This window comes from Centruroides sculpturatus, unplaced genomic scaffold, assembly GCF_000671375.1.
Source record: "Centruroides sculpturatus isolate CEXI.00-Female unplaced genomic scaffold, Cexi_2.0 scaffold1222, whole genome shotgun sequence".
Lineage (NCBI taxonomy): Eukaryota > Metazoa > Arthropoda > Arachnida > Scorpiones > Buthidae > Centruroides > Centruroides sculpturatus.
The window spans coordinates 178,648-192,271 of record NW_019385484.1 but is presented as its reverse complement, the minus strand read 5'-3'; the positions used below and the strand labels follow the sequence as shown (position 1 = coordinate 192,271).

Sequence of the window (13,624 nt, the reverse complement as noted above, 5' to 3'; positions counted from 1 at the left end):
TGTCGTTTGTATCTAATGCTCTTTATCTTATAAAAACTCGAGAATTTTCTATAAAAGAGCACCCAATATCCGTATCTTGCTACGAAACGATAAAAACAAAATAAAAAAGGAAAAGAAAGCTAGAGTATATAAAATTCTATTTAAAAGTCAACAGTTTGGAATCGAAAAAGATTATGTGGGTGTGAATAGAAGAAACCCGGCGGTACGTCTGTTAGAACATAGATAGGACATTCTGTGCTGAACACTCCATATTACTACTCTATCAAAAAGAAAGATATCGGTGCATTAGAACTTTAGAACGATAAACGTAATTTAATATCAAACTCCCATTAATAAGCAATTAAATGTGAATTGCGCGTCATTAAAAGTTGATTAAAACTGCGATAAAATTGTTTCGCGCGGGTAAAAACTTCTGAGAATATTTGGGAACCCAGAAAACAACCGAAAATAAGAAAATAAGATTTTTTTTCCATGGTCGAAAGGATCGTTTTTATGTAACGTTATGTAGTCGTGACGAGTATTGACGTCCAATGATATCAATTTCGGGAAACGGAACAAATAATTGCAACGAATTCAGTTTTTATGTATATACATACTTTATATTCCATTTCACGTCGATTGGATTAATTAAAGCCATGCAACACGTGGCAATCTAAAAAAAGAAGTGACTCGCAGAGGACTGTGTAAAAATGGCCCCGTTTAGATGTTACGTACGTAAAGAAAACCAGCAAAACTCAAATGGCCAACACAGGTGAGAACTCAGGACAAATCATTGTTCGTGGTTTTTATTCACTCGACTCACTTTATACAGAAAAAAAATTGTTGGAATTATTGCATAAATTTAAATAGGAAACTGACCTTTCTACCGTTATTCTATAAGAAAAAGTTCTCATTTATCCACTAAATAAATTTTAAATTGTACATTCAATAAAATAAGATATGAACATAAAAGCAATTTCTTTCGGATATATAGAATATATTTATAAAGCGTTTTACAAATAATCATTAAAATTTGCACTTTAAAAAAAATTTACAATGTTAAATCCTAACAATAGAATGAAGTTTATGAAACAATAATTATTTATTGTCCAGTAAAACTGCAACTGTTAAGCGAATAGAACTTGCAAAGCCAGAAAGAAAAAAACATTATGGTGATAATAGATGAATATTGGCTTGAATATTTTTACACATCTGCAAGTTATCTTGCATTTAGATGTGTAACAGAAATAATTATTGGTAGTATAATTTACTACTATTTTCGACATTTCGCTTCTTGACGCAAAATCAGAAGAGAATTCAAGAAGAGCTGAAAGAGCTGAATTCTGAGGTTCAGATAATAAAAATAAATATAAACAACTATCTCGGATCAAAACCATCGGAAAAGTTTTAAACCTTTGGGATATCCAAGTCAATTATGGATACACAAACAGATTTAAAAGACATAAAATCATTTTTTTGTAATTTCCGAGAAAACTACAACCAAACCCGTAATCAATACTGGAATTTATTCGCAAGAAACAGTAAAAATGGAAACTGTGGATCCAATCAGAAAAATTCATGGAGCAATTGCAGTAGTGAAGATTCATTATGAAGAAACTGAACACCGTTTCGATAAAGTACAAACAGGAAAGATTGTGGTTTCAAAATCATCTGAAATAGCTCTTTTAGCAATGTATTTAAATGGAGAAAACATAATAAAAGTGCCGGATGAGGAAATTATCGAAGCACCCACAGAAAATGCAAATTCAAAAGTGCAAATGGCTTAGAGAGACCAAGCTGCGGAAACGAAACAAAAGGAGGAAGAACGAATTGTGGTAATAAATAAAATTAAAGATTCACACAAAGAACTGTTACGCCAAAAAATATATAATTTTGCCACGCAAGAAAAAGGAAGTTCAGTAATACCAAGCGCACAAAAACTTCAAATTCAAATTTCAACAATTTCCTAACAGAAAAAGTTCCGAATCAGACCGTTTCCATAGAAAATGCTATTAGTTCGAAAGAATTAGTTGGAAACAATAGTCCTGCAGGAACTAAAGTAGAGAATTCGACCGATACGGAGAAAGCAGATGCAGAGGGTAATTCAACGATCACTCGACGAATTTCTGAATTTGTCATTAAAAGTATTTGGCGATATTGAGAAGCAAAACAGCCTTTAGATCGAAATTCCTGGCTGTTAAAAAGTACCTACGACCTGAGAGATAAACGAAAAAAAAAAAAAAAAAATTAAAACAACAAACTAAATTTTTTAATATGAACCCGGTTTAGAAAGTTATTTTCTACGAATTATCACATTTTTTAACTTTATTTTTATCCAGATGCATTCCGGAAATTACAATATTTCTCGCCCCAGTTACCATTTTTTCATACAAGCCAACATACCACAAACACTTTTTCGATATACTAACACAATTTTTCAATATTCAAACCGTTTTTTTTATTTCCATAACAATGTCATTTTTTCTTACTTTAAAGAAAAATATTATTTTTAAAATTTTTTAAAAAGTTAACTGAATCAAATGTTCAATTATTGCAGTATTCTTTTTTTAACCATACACATTACGCAAAGTCTCGCCTTCGTTACTTCCATCCTTTCTTTCTCGCCATATTCATAAATCGCTTTCTTGAATGAGATGACAAACAACCAATGAATTCACCAACACCATTCAAGAATGATGGAAGAAAACTAATGAGTACGGCTGCGAGAATTGCGCATAATTTAGTATGGTTAATGTCGCTTTATCGATTTATTTCAAACTTATAAATACGTATTCTTGTATATTAAAATTAACAGGAATTCGTTCCTTTTTACAGATTTCCAGGCTGAAGCTGTAATTTTGAATTATCTAATTTTATTTAGAAACTAACAATTGACGTCATTTGCAGATTCACAATCGACCAATAGAAACACCCGTGTAATAACTGACGAATTGTTTCTCGTAAAACGCAAAACAATTCGAAGAATTAGTTTGTATGGCTTCTGTTTATGGAAGATTAAATTCAAGTAATGGCACGAAATGATACGAGAAAACATATTTTTTTTTTTGCTAATGAAGGAAAAGTGGAAAGATACTTTAAAATTATTTTCTAATAATTTTTGCAATTCAATAATTTCATTCGGACGTGAAAAACTTTAAAACAATACGTATGCAATAAGTTACTGGCGTTTAAGATCCATACGTTTATTTACTATTATTATGCGTAATTATGCAATTCATAAATTTATTAAAACTGTTAGAAAGTGTACACTTCCATCAGTTTTTCTTATTCAGTTCACTGAAATTCAAACTGTTCGTAAGACAAAAATCACCTTAATGTAATGTTTACTTCAAGCAAAAATGGCTATAAATTATGTCCCGCAATGTTTAACTCGTATTTATTTCACTTTAATGTGTATACAACGTTTAGAAGTTAATGGTCTGTGTGATATATTTTTTCAAATGAAAACTTTTCGTTATTAAACTTTTCTACTGTTTATGATTTTTAAAAAAACAACATTTACGGTAAAATTCACTTATTCTAATCTCTTTCGTATCTTCCAATAAAGCGAGTGACAATAATTGATCTTCGTGCAAACTCGATCACTTGTCATGTTTCTGAATACTCTAATTCTAACAATAAACGAACTCTCCGTAAATAATAGAAATGAATGTTATCGCCATAAACAAATGACCCGTACTTGAACAAGTAAAAAATAACTAAGTTTCTTTTTAATCAATGAAATTTGAATTAATTTTGCAAATCATCTTTTTTGCAGTACATAAAATCAACTGTTTTATGTATAAAATAAAAGTTACAAAACGAAGAAATCTATACGAGTATTACATATTTTTCAAAGAAATGTACTAAAATCATTTCCACAAAAATCATTATTCATTACTATTATGATGTTTATTAATATGATTCGTTAAAGAACGTTTAAAACGAAATTTTTGTGAGCAATGATTACACGAAAATGGTTTCTCGCCGGTGTGAAAAAGAAGATGTCCTATCAGATGATTTTTTTGTGTAAAACTTCGCTTGCAATGGTCGCAAGAGAATGGCTTCTCCCCCGTGTGAGTTCGGAGATGTCGAATCAGATGTGCTTTTTGCGTAAAACGTTGTTTGCAATGATCACAGGCAAAGGGTTTCTCTCCGGTGTGAATCTTGATGTGTTCAAGTAGATGGCGGGATTGGGCGAACTGACGATTACAGTATTGGCAAGACAACAGCCCTTCTCCAGTGTGAAACATTCGATGATATTTTAACCCATTTTTCGAAACAAATTCTTTCTCGCAACTGCCACATCGATACTTCCAATTGTTTAAACCTGTAAAATATGATAAAAGCATTTAAAACCAAAACTCCCTTCAATTTATTGCTAATCGAATATGTAAAATTCTAAATTTAAGCGCGCTGCTTTTAAAAGATTGTTAAACTTGTGTGTGCAGATAAAAAAAAGAATTTCCTTCTAGCAAGATTCTTTAAACGAAAATTGATACCTTACAACTAACTAAACCACCCCACATCAAACAATAAACCATACGTAAACTGCTTCAACCAACATTTTCAAATATTTCCAAGCAGTATGAACATACTGTCACAAATTAATGTAATTTATACATTTATCTCAAAACATTTTATATGAAGAGTATTTTCACAAATAACAACGTATTTGGAAATTATTTAAAATATCTTCTTCATTTCATTTTCTGTTTCTCTTCATTTCCTTCACATATATTCTTCCTTTTTTCATATTCTCGTATAATTTCTTATCACTGTCTTCAATTTAGTCTTCTGTAAACAGAAGTTAAACACATTCCTCGACTCATCCTTTTTTTCTGGAAACAATTCTTCATTTGTTACACTTCTCTTTATTGGGTGATAGTGAATCTGAAAATAAAGTTTTCAATGAATTCAAATACGAGAATGACGTCATACATTATTTTATAAAACAAATTATTTAATTTCAAAAAATTTTCATTTTAGAAATCATTTCTTGAACACGTCATGCCAGAAAATTAAAGCTGGGTTCAAAATCTGAAAAATAAACGATTTAAGTCAATTTTCTTAAACAAGAATACGTATACGTGTGAAATGCATTGATTAATTATTAATACGATATTTAAAATAGTTTTGTCTGCTATGTTTAAAAACAAGTAATTCATATAAAACTGTATTTTACGAAAATCCTTTCCTTTTATTTTCATATTTCAGTTTTGATTGAAAAATTTGAAATATTAAAAACAACCAATTTCTAACCTTTTCTTAAAAATTGTGGTTTTGACAATGCGTGAGAAAAAAATTAGAGATTTACTTACGTTTGTCTATATTAAGTCAAAAAACTTCATTCAACAGAAAAACGTAAAGCACTTTCTATACTTGTTAGCGCATTCCATTAACCAAACTCTAGGGCCATTCGATATATCAAGAAATATTACCTGAAAAATCGTCTTCAGCTACTTAGGAAGTCTTTTTTCTTTCTTATTTTTTTTCTAATGTAATTGTCAACGAGATTTTCTTCAGATCAGCACTGTAAATCATTACTTTAATTTCTTGAATGTGGAAATAAAATGACGACTATCAAAGGAATGATAAAAAGAACTCACCCATTTCTGCATGAGAATTCCATAAGCTTCCGTTCACTTTGTCATACAGAAGAAAATACAACAGAATCATCACTCTGTCTCCAAATACTCAAAGAATTGTAAGGTATCAACAGAGTGTAAAATAAAACTATCCTCGTCTTTTCTCGACACGAAAGACAACGAAAAGGCGTCAGTAGTAACGAGCGAAGTGTTGCGTGTTAATGCTATTTATTGTCGTTTCTTCTTCTCTTTTCATTTCTGATGGAACCGAAGACGACGACAGAGAAACAAATAGACACGATTCTTTCGATTTCTTTCTGAAAGATTTTAACTTCTTTCCTGATGAGTCAAATCTATTCAATAATTAAAATATAAATACAGTTTACCACTTCTCTATCTCAATGGGTATTTGCTTCTTTTCTGTGCAAATGAAATGTCAATTTTCTGGAAAAAAATAAGTGACACAATCTAATATTTAAATGCTAATTGTTTTCACTTCTGTATTTTTCGAAATTTACAATTGAAATTCGAAAAATATTATTTCATTCGAGTATTATTGAAAAAGGATGAATACTTTTAAACAATATAAAAAATTAATAATGAGGAGTGATTTATTGTGACACGGTCACAATGCCGGACTGCAGTTTTTAATCTTATTGATAATTTACTTAATTTAAAATATATGCTCACCTGCAATTAGCCACGTCGATTAGAGTCGTGCAGATCATCTATAACTGCTTTCGGGTGAAAACTTTTAAATCGAAATAGCGTGACTTCAGGTTTGCAGCGGAATTTCATGAACAGGTAATCGGGGCATCCTGCTGCCTCTAAGGATTCCATATCTGTTCTTCATATATCATTCTCCTCACATCATTCTCTTTCATCTAATTCCATTCTGGAAATATAATAATCAGTTAAGATAACACTTCGCATTTAAACCCGTTATGGATTTTTATAAATTTTTGAAAATATTTCTGTAGCCGTATCGAAGAATCTTCACCATTGCACAACAACCAACTTGTTCCATTGTCTTTTAAACAATAATTAAAACAGCGCCCGACGGACCGATCATAAAGTTTTATCTTTGAATGGCCGAGAACTTTTCTTCCGTTTCTCCTCGGAACAAATGCCTACTCCAAAATGAATTAATAACACAAAATATATCTCGTTATAACTCGAACGTCATTTTACGATTACGTTGTAACAGAAGATTTTTCATATTTGAATAAATCCAGTGGCGCAGTCTGTAATTCAAGATGTAAGAAACTTCATTTTTGCCGATATTTTTTATTTTAAAATTAAGCGCCAAGTTTCTAATCATATTTTACTCCAATAGAATTTACCAGAAATAATATTTTATTAAAAATTTACTATAAAAGAAATATTTTTTAATGTAATATAAAGTGCCGCTGGATATTAGAGAGGTTGCGGCCGACGTTTTCATCGCGAAAACGTGTACGTCGGACGTTCAGCGCCGCCTTCCTGTAAGCTTAGAAGTTTGACAATGGCGTTTGATACGTCGAGCATGATTCCACTGACGTTCCAAACGCTATTGTCAAACTTCTAGACTTACAGGAAGGCGGCGCTGAACGTCCGACGTACACGTTTTCGCGATGAAAACGTCGGCCGCAACATCTCTAATTTTTCGACCTGGCTTTATTCACTAATAGTTTATTTTTCAAAAACATTTTATTTATATTAAATTATTATTAATTAATATAAAAATTTCTGCTTTGAGAAATTTGTATTATTACATATTATAAATGATAACTTCTTTTTTATTCGGTGCTAAAAGAGAAAATTTGTGCTACTTTTTAAACACTTGGCGTTTTCTCATCTTCATTCAGTTGATACGAGTATTACTACACGTTTCGGGCTCATACTGCCCCTCATCAGTCAACTAAACATTTAAAAGTAGATACAAAAACATTTCTTATAAATAAATATATCGTCTAACTAAAAGACACTTTATACAAGAGTACAACTGAATATATAAGTTTATTTTTTTAAACACTTACCATTAGATTTCCTACAGGTTTGAAAGCTTACACTTATATGAGGGGCCATTCTGGGGTACGAAGTAGTTATTACTCGTGTACAACTTAATCGGCGTCTAGTTATTAAATTAGTCCTCTAGTTGTCAAAAAGAATGGCTTTTCTGTCCAAAGAAATCGAGGGTGGAGGGCTTTAACTAATAGGTTAATTTACAGTGGAATTAGATGATTGTGTAATCACCCTCTTCCTTCCCGTCAGGATTCCCGACACCAGTTAATCAGATTTATATTACGCGGATTAACACGTGAATTACACGGATTGATTCGTGAAAGAGATGATGAAATATGTTTGATTTAGATGACGTAAGAGACATTTCTTTAACAATAAAAACAAACATTTAATGAAACAAAAATTATACAAAATTGAATCTTCGAATAAAGCTATTTCGAGAGAGAAAGAGCTCACAATTTATATCAAAAAATCATACTACCTCGAATCATGTCTTTTATCTTCTTGTATCTTTAGTTCTGGATGAATGTTCTTTCTTGGTCAATTATTCAATGGCACATTAATAAACATTTTCTTCAATGTATTTACTGACTTAATACGAAACATGTGAGTCTATTATGGGCGTTGGCCGTCGAGAGATGATGTAGAATACGTCCTCCTCCTCTCGAATTTCGTGGCGTACTCCCCGAATGATACTAGATTCTTTCTCTTTCTCACGAATTTTCACCAATCATTAATTTGTATTTTTCCACGTGAACAGTAAAAGGGGATTTTACTGAGAGGTTGACAGTTCCCAGAGTAACTAAAATTTTTAGGAGATAAGGGAAAACAAAAAGGATGTTCAACTTCCGTTAAAGGAAGTGACTTTACCAGTTTCCTTCGTGTTAGAAATATAATTTTATCAAAATTATAAAATAATTTCGTCTAAAATTTTAATTTTTCGATTAAAATTTTAATTAATCACAGGGGTGGTTCGCATCTCACACTTATATAAAAGAAATGCAGTTTCCTATATCTGCCCAAATAAATATTTTTTACACATTTTTTTAAAAATTAAATTTAACATTATAATCTTTAAATCTATAACACTTACTTTAAGTATTACTGTTACACTACTTTTATCGATGAGATTTAGAATACACTACCGCCGCACTTTTCTCGACAATAAAATCGAAGGAGGTTTCACCAATGATATAAAATTTACATACATCTAGTTTAGAAACAGGTAATTAATACATAAGTACACCAACTATATCCACAAACAAATTAAAGGTACATTACCTGAGAGCAAGTTCCAAATTACAATATACACCTCCAACCGTGAATCTTGCTTTCACATAGACATGATTTAACCGGTCGGACGCGCCTAGTGAAAATTAGGCACCAATTGATTTTTAATTAGCTCGTGTAAAAATTGTGTGAAAAATCCGAAAAAATTATTACCTGTCTAATTTTTCTTCAATTTTAGCTGCAGCTACGGCGCGCTTCTTCGCTTATAATCGCGTTATTATAAAGCGAATAACTTCTAAAAAACTGAAATTTGACCGGAAATAATTTAATTTCTTGTATTTTTTTTATTCATTTTATAAAGTTTTATGACACATCACATTTCCCTGAGTGGAAGTAAATAATCTGTTAGCCATTTGACTCTCAGCTGACAGAGAAGGAAGTGTTTGAAAACAAAGTAATAGAGCGATTAGCAGTTTGTTGTTTTTTACAGTGGAGGACTATTAAGTCTATATAATAGGCTCTCTGTAAGACTTATTAGAGTCTATTATTTTCCAGAGAATAAATAATAGAGTTGAAAAATAACACAATTCCGTGAAATTTACCAAATCTGATGTCAATAAACGAAAGTTGAAATTATTTATAGTGAGTTGATATTTTATAAGTTTAGTTTTTGCATTTAGAAATCAAATTTTAAAAAAATATTAAATTTTTATTTAAATACATTTTTTAAAAAATAGAATTTTTATTATTTAAATGAAAATTTTATATTTTTACAACAACAAGTATTTTATACTGTTAGATAGTAGAGGAAACGTATAAATCGAGGATTTAATCGTAGTCAAGCATTTACTGTATATCAGTAAAAATAAAAAAATGCATTAATTTGCTTTATATATTTTGCCGTTACATTGCGCCAAGTAAGCTTTAAACTACAGTCAGTAATATATATTACTCTTATATAAATTTATTAATTATAATAAACATACACTACGTCTTAAATTTCATTAAAATAGCACTCTCTAACTAACATCTGAAATGAAGAAGCAATTGAATCGGGTCCCGCCGCCTTCTTAAATAACGCGCGACTGTAATTGATCGATTCTGAGCGCGTCGCGTTGAAACAAATTAAATCATTTATAAAAATTAAAATAATAAATATGTTTACAAAATAATTGACTATATCTATTTGCAGTATTACTTTTAAAAGCATCGTACTTATAGTTTAGCATTTCTAATAACATTTAATTAATTTTTGAATTTTCTTATATTTTATATACAGGGCTGTGGAGTCGGAGTCGGCGGATTTTTTGACGACTCCGACTCCTTTTTACTTACCAACTTGTTATGTATATAAAACGGAAAAGTATTGGAATTGTGTCAAATTTGACCCTCCAAGTTTTTTTTTTGCAAATCTACACGTTTAGAGACCTCCCGAACCCCCTCAAAAAAGTCAATAAAGGGGGAAAATTCGCGCGCGCGTGTGTGTTGTCGTCTAATTTGTTTAAATTCTTTATTTTCTGTTCTGAGATATTAAAGAATATCTCAGAATGGGTGAAGTTTAAGAAACGAAATGTGGCACTGTAGCTTGCGTATAAAGGGGCATTAATACTATTAAATTTTGGTTCTTAATGAAAGGTTGACAGGGTGCAGACATAAAAGTGGTCATGTGTCATATCTCTTAATAAATATTTTACACGTTATTAGCGTTCAAAATTTAATAAAATAAAATAAAACTCGTCTTTACCCTCAAAGTAAGCTTTTTAGCCATTTTATAATAGTACAGTAAAACCCGTTAAGATGTTCTCGCTTAAGATGTTAGAATGTATATGGGGACACGATTTAGTTCAACCACTTTGACTTAAATAACTAACGCCTGTGTTAAACCATCCGACTCGTGTTCTGACCACTCTGACCACAGAAATTATTAGGCTTCAAACAGGATGAACGAAATCATGCCCCCCTACACAGTCTTACATCCACACATATAGAAAAAACCTCGAACCTTTCGCATATCTCGAAATTTCAAGGTGTCCCGAGTCCAAAAATGTAAAAATTTGATAGGGGACCTACACTTTTCCTCTGTTATATAACAGCCGGAAAAGTATAAATTATCGAATACATATTTATATATTACTTAGAGAAGTCTTTTAGCTTTGGAATAAAAAGTTTCTACGCTCTATCTTTATTACAACTCTATTTATTGAATATTTTATTCTGAGGTCACATGATGACATCAGAATTTCCGGGTCTCTTTCGGTAACAAGTTTGCCCATAGTCGGAGTCAAAGTCGGAGTCGGAGTCGGTAGATTTTTACGCGACTCCACAGCCCTGTTTATATACAAAATGCGAATAAAAAAGTATAAATGCGTAAAACTTAATAAAAAAATATCTGCAACTTTAGAAAACAGATAGGGGAGACCGGGGCAACTTCGGCATGCGGGGCAAGTTTGTCAAGCGCTTTTTTTTAAAAACAAATTAAAAGGAGACTTTGGTTATAGGTTAGGCAGTTGAGTTTTATTGGTGGCTTGTTGAGTGTACTGTTTTTATTGTTCTCCAACAAGCGTAGTTGAATTATCAAGCAAATTTTCATTTTCGTTCAATTCCATATAATATTTTTTTTCCATTTATATTGAATTGGCAGGTTTTGTTATAATTCCATGATAACGAAAGTTACTTTTCCTGTTAGAAGGATGTAACTTCAACTTATTCACGTGGCCAGATCGTGGCTTGGCATTCTGTTCTCAGGGTTGTACTTAATGTTTCGAAATCATGACTAGCGGGGTAAGATCGGCAACATAAAGCCACATTAGAAGCAAAGGATAAAAATCAAACAGATGATAAATGAAAACATGTTTGCATTTGTTATTCATGTATATATGTCTTTGAACTTGCATTTCGTTGTAATAATATTAAATGGGTGTTGGATTTGTATTTGTTTGTTTTAATAGTGAATTCCAACTTATACATTGATAATAACATAATTTTATATACGTGCCTATCTTGCCCCATTACTGTTGCCCCTATACCAGGGGCAACTTTAATAAAAATAATTAAAATAATTACAACTTTACAAAAAGATAGAAGTTGCCGATCTTGCCTCTATACCCGGGGCAACTTCGTCAATTTCTCTCTTCTTGTAAAGTTGTAATTATTTTAATTATTTTTATTTCCAAACTGATTTTAACCAGTTCTATAGTAAGGTAACATTCCAATAGACAATATGCAAAGCTTGTTTTTCAGTTTACAGCAGTATTTATTACACAAAATTTAAGTAAAGCTTAACATGCCGATCTTGCCCCGGTCTCCCCTATATATAAGAATCTATCAAAAAAGTTAGTTAATAACAATTAAAATCGAGAAAAAAAATAAAACTTTCAAGGTAAGGTAATTTCTGTGGTAAAAAGTGATGTAAGCGATCACGTGATGCCCGTCTCATCATCGTCTGAGGGTGAAATAAAAGCGGAAACACCAGTAGAAGTAAAAACAAACATCGGCGCGTGTCTAGGACTATAAACTTGAAAGGGAGCGAAGATGAAACACGACACTTTGTAATTTATGCTAATTACTTTCTAATATAAAAAATTAAAATCATAAACAAAACTATAACAAAATTAAAATGTTTTGACTAAATCCAACTAAAAACATATCATAAAACTGGATTAAAGTAAAAATAGTCGTTTTTCGACGCTAAATTTTTATTAATTATTTTTTTAATTTCGTGCCTAATTGACCGAGCGTAATTTCTATTTGACGGAGCACGCGCGTGCCGACGTGTTTAATTAAAATAACTAGCAACCAATCGATTTTTTAAAACTACAATCGTTTATTATCTACAGATAAAAAAAAAACTCACGTTGTTGCTGGAGGCACGTGTTTATTCTATTAAAATGAACAAAGAAAACCAAGAGGGGTCGACACGACTTACTTCAAGGTACGAACTGTACAGCAAAGGGCGCAATTTTCAAAAAATTATTTAATTTTTCAGTTGCGTCATCGTTTTTATATTAAATTCCTATAAAAATTAAATATAAACTATAGTGTATCGGTCTTTATTTTGGTATAATTCAGTTTGCATCATTACTTTACATTAAATTCTTATCTCGCGTCGTTACTTTATATTAAATTTATATACAAATTTATTTTTTAACCCACAGTGTATCTAATCTATATTACTAATAAAATTTCCTGAATTAAAATGCCATCCATATTCGTGCCATTACAGCGCTACATTTTAGCTCCAGCGTTTAATTTATTGACCAATCAATAAAACATGCACTTAGCTAATTAATTTTCAATTCTATCCAGTGAAAATATGGCAGGAAATCAATAATATATATTATCCATTTTTAAGAGATATTAGATATATGTAACAAACACTTTTGTTCAGACTATCATTTTGCTTTGTGAAGCGTAAGATACAAAGTAAAAATGAACCCGAATTTACAAACAGGAACTTGTATAAGCTGTTTCCTTCGCCCTTGTTGGACGACCGCCCTCATATTTGGGACAGATCCGTTCGAATCTTGCAATTGCCGAAACAAAATTGTAATATGTAAAAATTCGAAATTTATCAATATATACGTTCGAATAATCGAATTTTGTTTATGGCAACGAACAATTCTTCTAATTTGGGAAACAATACCAGGTTTAGACGAATATTCAATTTGCATCGGAGAATATGATACACTGAAACAGTCCACATTGTTCAAATTGTTACATTCTTTTCTATCTATCAGTTATTGTATTGTTTTCAGATGCCTAAGAAGAACCAAAGTGGTATTGATACAGGCATTAAAGAACGAGAATTTTCGTAGCAAAATGAA

General features: G+C 31.1%; 1 long non-coding RNA gene across 2 annotated transcripts; it reads right to left on the bottom strand.

The window, feature by feature from the left end:
* Window positions 1-4,349: 4,349 nt before the first annotated feature.
* On the bottom strand, window positions 4,350-8,367 carry LOC111639419. 2 transcript variants are annotated; one of them, XR_002759062.1, is made up of 4 exons: window positions 8,053-8,367; window positions 6,258-6,462; window positions 5,589-6,011; window positions 4,350-5,512 (listed from the first exon to the last, which is right to left on the bottom strand). It is a non-coding gene; the product is annotated as an uncharacterized LOC111639419 (long non-coding RNA). The 2 variants fall into 2 exon arrangements; XR_002759061.1 differs by having other exon boundaries at window positions 5,589-6,462.
* Between the last annotated feature and the right edge of the window lie 5,257 nt (window positions 8,368-13,624).